The 10,339-nt window shown below is 37.5% G+C and overlaps 1 long non-coding RNA gene across 1 annotated transcript; it reads left to right on the plus strand.

The window, feature by feature from the left end:
• Positions 1–4,728: 4,728 nt before the first annotated feature.
• On the plus strand, positions 4,729–10,339 carry sb:cb92. Its single transcript, NR_138543.2, has 3 exons — positions 4,729–4,972; positions 9,485–9,833; positions 10,288–10,339. It is a non-coding gene; the product is annotated as a sb:cb92 (long non-coding RNA).

Genomic DNA, 10,339 nt, shown 5'->3' on the forward strand with positions numbered 1-10,339 from the left:
CTTTTATTGTCTTTTTTTTTATCACCATCATGCATTGTCTTTTTTTTTTATCACCATCATGCATTATAATTTATCCTCCTACGTTCAATAATCTCTATGAGTTAACCTATGAAAATGAACCAAAATAAATTAACATTCTTCATAATTTATCATTTCAACATTACACATTTAAAGTTTCATCGTACATTATCATCTAAGACTTTTCTTACAGTTTACATGATCCTTTTCTTTTTATCAAATTGACAGGAGTTTGATTTGATACAAAAATGGGTAGCTACACTTTTGCGCTTATTTTGCCCTCTGAGTGGTCACATTGTACTCAATTTGGACTATAGGTAGACTGCTTTGAGATGGACTGCCATACTCTCCCTCCTCACACCCTGAGAAGACAACTGGTTCATAGATTGGTGCAGTCATTTCTGTGGTGTCCATATCAGGGCACAGTGTTTCCCCCTTCTCTCTTAGTGCTGGCTTCTTTTCTTTCATTGAGCTGATATAAAGTTCTGGTGGAGCGCTTTTTCTCTTTGATCAGTTCATCATTAGCTTGTTTGCCTCTTTTTAGTGTCTCTGAACATAAGTAGCCTTTCCAGTCCTCAGTAATTCCTGGGCATGCAGTGCCTGCCTCACTGCTTTCACAAATGTCTACAGCCAACAGTTTGTCCATTGTGTTTTTCAAACACCTTTTCCATTTGCCAGTGCACTCAGAGATGTCTGATAGATAAGAGATCACAGACCCCCAAAGTCCATCCCTATGTCCTCTTAAGTAATATATGGAATTTAGCTCATGACCAATAAAAGTATTTTCTTCTTTCCCATTTTTTTCCATCAAATGAAGACTCCTCTAATCTATTTTCCCCTCTTTACGGTTTTAACAGTTCATTTTTTCTAATTCACATTCATTTTATCATATGTAAATATGTTTAATGTTCTATTTCTTTAGTGTTATTCTAATAAATTTCTTTAGCTCCAAATTGTGTTTCACTTTACATTTCTCCTCATCTATGCTAGTGTTCCTTGACTAGCCACTCATTTTTACATTGTAACATTTTCTATACTCAGTTTCTATTTTCTCACTGCTTACATCAAATGTTTCTTCTGTTTGCCATTTGTCATTATCTTATCTTTTATTTTCTCTGCCACATATTTTAGTATTGCATTTTTTATTTCCATATACGTTTTTCCATACCTGATTTAATTCAACAATACTACATGGTGGCCCAATATCTGGTATAACTGTACAAAAACATTACTGCTATAGCTCAAAGTTAATATTATTAATTTAATTCACATATTTATTTACTAAAAGCATTTTTCATTTTTGAAGTGCAAAGCATACTTATCAATTTAGCTTCTTACTGCATAAACTTTAAAATTTATTTTTTTAACTCTAACGCATTCTTTAACATTTACCTAGCTTCTATGATTTTCATCTGAATCACTATACTTTACTACAAATAAATTTACTACAAATATTTCTTTAAATTGTTACTGCTTTTTTACTTTTTATCTTATCTGTTTAATGTACCTATATTGTAAGCATATTTTAAACATCTATTTTTATCCTTGAAACAGTGAACTTATTTTTTCTATTTCTATTTTATTCTTTTTCCTTTCTGTAATTTGAGTTTTTAGCTCTTAGGTTTTCTTATACATTTTAAAGCTTATTTTGTTACACATTTTATCACTAAATCTTCAATTAATCACTATTATTTTTTTAAGTTTTCTTTTTCTACTTTATTCTCAATCAAAGAACTAACTTATATGTTGTTTATTTATACTTATTTAGTAAATCTATTTGTTTATTAATACATTCTTTTACTCCATACTTCCTTTATCTCTATATATATTGATCACTATGGCTTCATTTATTCTTTTTCATTAGTAGAGTTTCAAACTCTTTTCTATATAATATAACTCTATTATTAGTATTTCCTCATTTCTTTTATCTTACTATACTACCTTATAATATATCTATTCAGTAATAACTTATATTCTATCCACAATTATGTTAAAGTCTATGTCATTATTTTATACATAGTTTGATCTCCTCTCTTTTACTCTCCTCTTCTCTATTTCCCTAGTGCTGTAAATAGACAATCTATTTATTGTTCACACATGGACACCATAAATCTCTCTCTTACCCCCATCCTGGAGCAGACTGTCTTTCACCTATTGCTATGTCAGGAATTTAAGTTCACTCTGCCTATAGTTCTTTTTTAACATATCCAAACTTAAAACACAAAGATAATTTCAGAAAAATGTTTAACTAGTATATTCTTCTGCTTTTTACTCTGTGTCTTTCAAATGTAACATGTTCCATTAGTTTTGATGTAGGAGACTCCTCTTTTTACATCATAATCTCTTCTCTTAAACTGCATCAATCACTATTCCTATTGTTCTTTAAATCACACCACACATATGCAACCCTCCTTTTATATTGTAATATTCTATAATCATTATTTTAACCTACTCCTTATTGAAAACATACTTTTTAACACATTCACAGTTCTAATCTTATTACTTTTCCTCTTCTCATTCACTCCTCTCCTCCACTCAGTGTAACAGGAGCTACATCCCCCATACTCATTCCATTCAAGGAGGAGGAAGGCAGTCTTCTCTGCACACCAATGTGGACTAATTTGCCACAACCTGAAGCAGCAAATATACAAACACTACAATGTACTATGTACTACTAAATAAATACTCTGTACTGCACTCCTCTTGAGTGACCTGTCCAAGCAGCCTCTAACCTTAGAGCGGTAACCACAGGTTCCTTGCCTACCCATGCAGCCCTCTGCTTCACCTTTTAACAGAGCGGTATCGTAGGTCTTTGCGCGCATCTCTCTACTTTAATCTGCTTTAATCTCTTAAATGTTACCACACATTAAGGACTCTCTCTTAAAACTTATAAATGCTCTATGCAAATCTTACATCATTATTAATTTCCCAAATCTGGGTAACAGTTACTAGTTAATGTTTATCCTATCCATCAAGGCCCACTTAGGAAAACACAGATCATTTGCATACCTTACTCTGCTTTAATCTCTTAACTGTCACCACACATTAAAGACTTTCTCTTAAAACGTAAAATGCTCTATGCATATCTTACATAATAATTTCCCAAATCTGGGTAACAGTTACTAGTTAATGTTTATCCTATCCATCAAGGCCCACTTAGGAAAACACAGATCATTTGCATGCAAATTACTCTTTTTCTTCTGTTATTCAAAACCCTTTTTTTCTTTAATATCTTTTTACATTAACTTTAAGTTCTTCAAAGCTGGAGAAACAGTTCAAGTGTATTTACCGTTACAAGCAGGTCCTGGTAGAAAAAACAAACTAATAAGCATAAAATCGCTTACCGTTTTTTATTGTGGCCACATATTTGTGTTTTCTCTCCAGTCCAGCATGCACAGTAACATCAGTCCTGCTTCTTTCCAGCCCACCCAGGGACGCCAAATGTAGTGGTTTTCTTGGTTTTTCTCTTACTAAATCAAACTCAGTCTGGAGGTTATGAATATCAGAAGAATATACTTTATTGTCGACACCAAAGGAGAACTTTCAGGAGACCCCAATAGCATCTCTGTCTGAAAAATTCTGTCTCACTCATCTTCTGCCCTCCTTAAATAGTCTTTTACACCAGTTTTTTTCTTTGTTCTCCATATGTTACACAAGATCCCTCCTAGTTTAACCCTTGACCCCTGTGGAAATATAAATTTCTAGCATCTAATTCCAAATGAACAATACTCTACGTATAACTGAAAAGTTATTTTCTTTGGTTTTTTTTAATTAAATCATTGCATTGACGTGCCATATAGGAGGGACATTTAACCTTGCCTTGCTGACTACAGACTTCATTTGTATGTTAAAGTGATGTAATTAATGGTTTCACAGCATGGCTGTATCTATTGTATTCCCTGTCTCCAGAACATCATTTGCACATTGTTGTAATGATGTACTTATCTATTGATGAGATCAGCATAGCACCCAGACTTCATTTGCAACCATGGCACCCAGACTTCATTTGCATGCTTTGTTTTACTGCCCCCCATGACTGACCCCACCTACATGCTGTAAGATGTATATTATGTTTTGCTGTGGAGTTGAGAGTTTGCTTTCGATGACGCCACAGCCACGCTGAGTTTCCTCTTATTAAAAAGGATTCTGCTTTGAAGACAACCGAAAGATTCTCCCTGGTTTTTTGTGGGCTCTTAGAAGTTTACAACAGACTGTGGAAATATAAATTTCTAGCATCTAATTCCAAATGAACAATACTCTACGTATAACTGAAAAGTTATTTTCTTTGGTTTTTTTTAATTAAATCATTGCATTGACGTGCCATATAGGAGGGACATTTAACCTTGCCTTGCTGACTACAGACTTCATTTGTATGTTAAAGTGATGTAATTAATGGTTTCACAGCATGGCTGTATCTATTGTATTCCCTGTCTCCAGAACATCATTTGCACATTGTTGTAATGATGTACTTATCTATTGATTAGATCAGCATAGCACCCAGACTTCATTTGCAACCATGGCACCCAGACTTCATTTGCATGCTTTGTTTTACTGCCCCCCATGACTGACCCCACCTACATGCTGTAAGATGTATATTATGTTTTGCTGTGGAGTTGAGAGTTTGCTTTCGATGACGCCACAGCCACGCTGAGTTTCCTCTTATTAAAAAGGATTCTGCTTTGAAGACAACCGAAAGATTCTCCCTGGTTTTTTGTGGGCTCTTAGAAGTTTACAACAGTTTTGGTGCCGCTGACCCGGATAGAGACTGAAATCATCCACTTCTCAACAATTTGCAACAAAAGACTGAAATCCACCTGAAATTCAACTTGAACCTTCAAGATCAAGGAAACTTCACTTCAGACGGAATCTTCAGCTCAACTGCAATTTGAAGTCACTCAGCAATACAAAGATCAGACCACTTCAGACTGAACCTTTTCAGTTCAACCACGATTTGGTGAGTTTCACTCTATAAAAAGAACCGCAAAACCAGCACATCTAGTTACCCTCTGCGCCGTCAGAGAAGAGTTAACAAACAGCTGTGGGTTTAGTTAGCTAAGTTATCCTCTAAATTTTATTTTAGAGAGGAATAAGTAATCCTCTGCATTGCCAGAGAAGTTTAGCCTTTCGTGCTAAAATCTGTATCCTCTGTTTTAGGCAGGGAAGTTTAGCCTTTCGTGCTAAAATCTGTAACCTCTGTTTTGACGCAGGGAAGATTAACCATACGTGTTAATATTTTGTTTTGTCTGTGTTTAGCCTTTCGTGCTAAAATCTGTTATCCTCTGTAAAGCAGAGAAGATTAACCTTACGGGTTAATATTTTTGTTTTGTTGTAAGTCTGTTATCCTCTGTAAAGCAGAGAAGATTAACCTTACGGGTTAATATTTTTGTTTTGTTGTAAGTCTGTTATCCTCTGTAAAGCAGAGAAGATTAACCTTACGGGTTAATATTTTTGTTTTGTTGTAAGTCTGTTATCCTCTGTAAAGCAGAGAAGATTAACCTTACGTGTTAATATTTTTTGTTTTGTTGTAAGTCTGCTATCCTCTGTAAAGCAGAGAAGATTAACCTTACGGGTTAATATTTTTGTTTTGTTGTAAGTCTGCTATCCTCTGTAAAGCAGAGAAGATTAACCTTACGGGTTAATATTTTTGTTTTGTTGTAAGTCTGCTATCCTCTGTAAAGCAGAGAAGATTAACCTTACGTGTTAATATTTGTTTTGTTTTTGTTTTAGTGTGAAGTACTATCAGTTTTTTTTTCCTCTGCATTGCCAGGGAAGGTTGACTTTGTTAACATACAGTTTTTTGTATCAGAAAAGTTTAGTGTTTTGTTTTTGTAGTAATTGAGAAACTCACAAAAATGTTTAAGAAGAACGCTAGATTGATCCCTACAAATGAAAAAGGTGGTCTTGCAACTCCGTTGTGGTCAGATAAGGAATTTAAATCATTGTTAGGAGTACAGATGGACCTAATAGTCACTGAGAAAGTTAGAAGAGAGCTAACTCAGAAATATGAGATCCATCCAGACAAGACTTGGTCTGTAGATGAATGTAAAAAAGTACTAGGTGCCAGTATCCGTAAAAACAATGTAAAAGGCATTATCTGCTGTCACAGAGAATTTGCTTTATCCTTAGCCACACAACAAGCTAAGCGCAACTCAGACCTAGAGGAACAGAACAAACAGCTCCGTGCTAGAGTAGCATCTCTGACAAAGAAACTGAACCGCAACAAAGCTTCAGAGAAAGCTGATGTAGAAGAAATCAGTGAGTCTGATAATGTTTATCCAGACTTACAAACTCTCTTTGAAACAGATGTACCTGCAGAGTCAGTGAATGTTTGTGGGGCGAAAAGGAAATCGCAGAGAATTGAGGAAATTGAAAGTGTTTCTCCCAATGCTTCTGTTGTCCAAGTTCAATCAGTTACCAAAGCCTTAGGGCCTAAAGACATTGAAAGACTGTCTCAGGGTTTACCTTCAGCCCGCATAAATTTTTCTGAGTTTAGGAGAGCACTAATCAGCAAAATGCGTCTTTATGACATGTCGTTGACAGAAGTTACACAGCTATTGTCTCAAATTCTAACAGAATCTGAATTCAACAGTTTTGAATCTGCTGTTTCTGATCTGCAACATGCCAGTAAAGATGATTTGAGAGAGGGTGTTCTGAAAACTCTTAAAAATATTATGGGGCCCAAAATAGATTGGTCTAGAGTGACTAGCTGTGCTCAAAAGAAAGATGAGTCTGTGAATGAATTCACTGAGAGGTTTTGTCAAACAGCCATAGCTTACAGTGGAATTGTTGACAACTCTGAAAGTGTTTTACATGAAAAAGGACCACTAGTTCGTATTTGGTCTGATGGCCTTGTAACAGAGTACAGGAAAGCATTACCTTTTCTAGATCTTACATGGTTTGACAATACCATCAGAAGTAATCTAGGCAAGTTAGCTGCATGGGAAAAAGATGCTGATGTCAAAGCAACAGTGAGAATAGCAGCAACTACATTTAGTTCAAAAAACCTAGACAATAGGTGGCCTAAAAGAGAAGGCAAATGCAACTACTGTGGGAAATTAAGACACTGGGAGAAAGAGTGTAGGAAAAAGATGCAGGATAGTAAAAGACATGCTATGCATAATTCTGCTCCCTCTCAGCCTGCCTACAACCCTGAAGTAGTTCAGCCATTGTCTACAGCAGCTTTAGGACAGCTTGCTCAGGCTCTTCTAAAAGCACAACAAGAACAGGAAAAAAACTAATTGTTGGGGCTGTGAGTAGCTACCTTTCCCCTGTAATCCATCACAATGACAAAAGACTGTTTGTGAAAGGTAGCATACAAGATAAAGAGATTGATTTTTTGACCCTCACAGCCCCGAATGTTGTTTTACAGCGTGCACCAATCACAAACCCATCCTCATGTATGATGTCTGCATTGACTGAAGTTGTGTTAGAGGATGAGGGAGAAATGACTCATGATTGTGTAACGCTTACTTATACACCTACAAGTGAAGTAGCAGAAACGCCCATAGAAAATGCAGAATGGGAATTGTTCGTTGATGGTTCAGCACAAATCATTGATGGTAACAGAAGAGCAGGTTATGCGGTAACTTCCACCACTGAAGTAATAGCTACAGGCCGTCTTCCAGATCACTTTTCAGCTCAAGCTGCAGAACTAGTAGCTTTAACTAGAGCATGCACGCTAGCGTCAGGATCAGTTACAAATATCTACACTGATTCCAGATATGCTTTTGGGGTAATTCATGATTTTGGTGTCATTTGGCAAAGCAGACAGTTTTTAACTTCTGCCGGATCCCTCATTAAGCATGCTGGATTAGTAAAAGACCTGATGTTTGCTATGAAACTTCCTAAGAAATTGGCGGTGATTAAAGTGAAAGCACATCTCACAGCCAATACAATGGAAGCTAAAGATAATGCTCTTGCTGATGTAGCTGCTAAACAGGCTTGTCATTATGCTAATGTACAAGTATGTTCAGGTAGTACAGCACAGAAAGCAATTCTACCTCCTGAATCAATCATTGATCTGTACAAAGATGTTCCTTTATATGAAGCATGGACTTGGTTAGACAAAGGAGCCACAGTGGATTCATCTGGCTGCTGGACTAAAGAGGGAAAATATGTCGCTCCCGAATCACTGTTGCCATACTTGGCTCAACAAATACACAATTTGGGTCACAGTGGTCCAGCAACCATGAATCACAGGTTCTCAAATCAATGGTGGAATCCAAAATTCAGAAACATAGCCACTGAGACAGTGAAAAGATGTGTTACATGTCAGAAAAACAATGACATGCCAGCAGCAACTACAGCAGCAACACATACCCCAGCTCCACCGGGGCCATTTCGTCATCTGCAGGTCGATTACATATCATTACCTCCCTGTAAAGGAAAAACTGATGTTTTGATAGTAATTGATAAGTTCTCGAGATGGGTTGAAGCTTATCCAACAGGACGTGCTACAGCTGCACATACTGCTAAATGTCTAATCACTGATTTCATTCCCAGATGGGGGTTACCAGATTCCATTGACTCAGATCAGGGTACACACTTCACAGGACAGGTAGTCAAGGAAGTGTCTAAAATGCTGAAGATTAAGTGGAATCTTCACTGCCCCTACAGGCCACAAGCATCAGGACAGGTTGAACGAGCTAATAGGACAATTAAAACCAGGCTAAGCAAAATGCATCAGGAAGGAGTTTCATGGGTTGAAGCACTTCCAGCAGTACTATGTAGTATGAGAGCATCACCTAACAGATCAGTAGGACTGAGCCCTCATGAGATTATTACTGGACGCCCAATGCAGATGCCAGGTGTAATTGATCTTAGAAATGCTGATGTGCACATCGTCTCAGATGCCCTGATAGCTTACTGTGAAAACCTTACCAAGTCTGTACAAAATGCCAGAGAGAGAGTTGAGTCGTGTTGGCAGAATCCACCGGAAGGTGGACACACAATCATCCCAGGTCAGTGGGTCATGATAAAATCATTCAGAAACAAGCCATTAGAGCCTAAGTGGCTTGGACCACATCAAGTGATGTTGATTACAGCAGCTGCAGTGTTGTGTCAGGGAAGAAAAACTTGGACACATGTCTCACATTGCAAAGTTGTTCCACCACCTACAGGGATAGGATAGGACACACAGAACAGTGGGGTACCCAGGGAAGAACTGATCCTTTAGGGATTGGGGGCCACCCCTGGGCGAAGACATCCCAATAGAATATCCCCCATTTATTAGTCCATCCTAACCTTACTGTTCTTTAGGTGTCATGGGAATTAAGAAATAGGGAAAGAAGGAACAACTATAGCAGAATTAGAATGAACAGAGGATACAAAACTAGTGTTTTATTTTTTACTTTTTTATTTTTACCTTTTTTTACCTTTTTTTCTTTTATTTATTTATTTTTATTTTTTTCCTTTTTTTGCAACAAATACTGTTTCGTTGCTTTTGTTTCCTTCTTATTCTGTGCAGATACAACTTGTTGTCCTGAGACCCATAGACACCAACCTTCTCACCTACAAGTCCAGTCACAACCTTCAAGAGGCCACTGCTAAACCAACCATCACAGAAGAAAACACAACGCAGAGAACCACACACAGGAACTTCAGTCATCCATCAATATGATCAAGATTGCCGTACTAGTGATCATCATGAACATCGCACAAGCCATCGACTCACGAAGCAACATATTCTTAGAGCTGATGAATATGTCAAGAAATGCCTTGTTTGCTGGAAAGAACATCTGCATGCCACACCCACCTTCAGTAGGAGCAGGAATCCCCTGGGTGGCACACCCCATGTCCAACTGTGACACGTGTACATTATTTGGAGTTCACACCAGTGGAATATACAACAAGAGTACATGTCACAACATCACAACTCCTCCAGCTACTCCGTGTTGCATTCCTGGATTACCATCCTGCAACCTAACTTCAGCAACTCCCATCATGACAGATCTACTACTGCCAATAATTTTTTCCTGGTGCGTGGAAAATAATGCTCCATCCTCAACTCCACTGGGTAAAATTCCTCGCGAACGATGCAACTTTGTCATTGAAATGAGAACAGGATCCCATGTGGACATTACCCCATCAGCAGGGATAAGGGAAAAGAATTTAGAAGCATGTCTCCACGGGACACGATCTCTTCCAAAACTCTTCGCAGTGAATCAGTGGTGCATGATTCCTCCACCAACAGGAACTTTTTGGTTATGTGGAACATCAGCCTATGACATCCTTCCCAGCCAATTCAATGGCAGGTGCACATTGGGCTACGTTCTACCAGCTATCAGAGAAAATACACATGCCACACCAAGCTCTCTACATC

The sequence above is a fragment of the Danio rerio genome, chromosome 6 (assembly GCF_049306965.1).
Source record: "Danio rerio strain Tuebingen ecotype United States chromosome 6, GRCz12tu, whole genome shotgun sequence".
Taxonomy (NCBI): domain Eukaryota; kingdom Metazoa; phylum Chordata; class Actinopteri; order Cypriniformes; family Danionidae; genus Danio; species Danio rerio.